The following is a 2,170-nucleotide window of genomic DNA, read 5'->3' as shown; positions in this document are numbered from 1 at the left end:
TGAATACTGCAGGGGACGAAGCATCGGGAAGAGGTGAAAAACCCTCCCAAGAAGGAAGAGTCGAAACCTTCCGATGTTCTCTCTTGCTATGAAACGACTTCCACTGCTCTTTAGACCATGCCCGGCATTCCATGCAAGGATTCATTATAGTAGTACAAAAATTAGAATGACACCTACTGCATGTGATGTGGGGGTCAGTCGCTGTTGAAGCCAAAAAACGAGAACACGGAAAAATAACAATTTGTCGAAAATTGTATTTTTCCTAACTATACAAACCTGAGGTCCTTTAACAATAGGAATATACTTTCGGCGTAGCTGGAATTACGGCCGTTGAATCTTGAACAAGGTGGTTAGGCAGTAACTACCGTGGGTGGGGCAGGCTAGCCTGCCCGGATGTAAACACTCCACTTTGCCTTTTGGCCCAGGTTCAGATTGAGGAGTGGCATGAGGTGGGCATATTTGTTAAAGGACCTCAGGTTTGTATAGTTAGGAAAATTACAATTTTCGACAAATTGTTATTTGTTCCGATACGTAATACAAACCTTTCGGTCCTTTAATAATAGGAAGACTCACTGATTGGTGGGAGGAATCTGAGTGAGCCTCTAGAACTGACTGGAGTTCTGCGTACCTAGGCTACTCCTCCAGGTCGTAAGAGCAGGTAGGAGTGCCCTGCTGCCTCTGACAACTTGATCGGAGTATAGGAGCTGCGTGATCAAGAGTCAGACTTCTAGGCCTTTTCTAATTGAGTGAGGGATCGCAACTCATCCGAAAAAGGGCTGTGAAGAATATTGGCGTCGGAGACATTAATGCAAAGTTCTCGGAAGGGTTTGCATTATTGTCAGTCTCCTTCCTCCCCTTGCTAGAGGAAGGAGTGGGACTGCTTCTATGATTCTGATAAGAAACATAAAAAGGATGCTTATGTATAGGCTTACCGCATCAATCGTCCGACCAGCCAGTGTGAGTTGGAGTCCTATCCTCAACCCAAGGGACGAGGAATGGAGAGCCGAGGCATGGAAGTGGGAGAGCCAGTCACTCTCGCATCCTTCTTACCTCTACAACTGCACACCATGGACGAGATGCAACTTGTCCTCTCAAGGAGCTGGGTAAGCAAACACATCTTGCAAGCATCCACCACTGGTCCAGGGAAATGAGGTTCCAAGGACCTGTGGGCAGTTCCGAAGGGAAAGAAGGATATGGTCGCAATGACTATCCATCTTCCTGTCCGACATATTCTTCGGAGTGATGTCCAGTACCCATACTGGTCTATCCGTCTATAGCGAAGTGTCTCGCGGTCTCGTATCCCCACTGCAGCGAAGTGTCTCGCGGTCTCGTATCCCACTGCAGCGAAGTCTCTCGCGGTCTCGTACCCAACTGCGGCGAAGTCTCTTCACCTCCGCAGTGGATGAAGACACCGACACTCCATGGTAGGTGTCGATGGTTATGGGTACCGGAACACGCTAGTAGGACGAAGTAAAAATTGATCTGGAACAACTGATATAAAGTCCACAGCGTAGCTCGTGAAGGTCTCGGACACTTCGACAGCTACCGACTGACTGCGTTCGGCTGTGTGAAGCGAGCTGCCCAAGCATCCAAGGCGTAGTCACGTGACCCTCGCCTTTTGAAGGGTTATGCCGAGAGACCATACAAATCGTCTATCTGTTGTCACCGATGCCGGAAGGCGAGATGATGATTCTCTCAAGGCATGTGCCCAACAGGTGAAAGTCAATTGCCTTCTAGAGACTGAGGTCCCTGATGGCAAGACAGAAGTTCTCATAGTAGTTGAATCTCAACTAAGGAGAAAAAACACTGTGCCGTTGAAGACGAAGGTGGAAGGTGAATGCAGACCTACGTCTTCACAGCCAAATCGAGAGAAGTAACTCTCAAGATTCTGAACTTATTAAAATCCCACCGATGACGCCAACCCACGAAGACAGCTTAATCCCTGTGATTTACGAAGGACTGAAAATGCTAAACCGCTACTTCATTGCTGTTCGGTGCGAAGTCGGAGTTGCAATGAAAGCGGAGCGCTTTTCAGTAATGAAAACACATGGATTGTACTGCCTGAAGAACCTCTTCTCAAGGGCTGAATCATCTTCTTCTTCCCAGCTTTATCCAGGGAGGACATCTATATACTTGGAAGTAGAGCTGGCAGGGCGGGGAACAGGCGATG

Source organism: Macrobrachium nipponense, chromosome 18, assembly GCF_015104395.2.
Source record: "Macrobrachium nipponense isolate FS-2020 chromosome 18, ASM1510439v2, whole genome shotgun sequence".
Lineage (NCBI taxonomy): Eukaryota > Metazoa > Arthropoda > Malacostraca > Decapoda > Palaemonidae > Macrobrachium > Macrobrachium nipponense.
Note: the sequence above shows the minus strand (reverse complement) of the source record.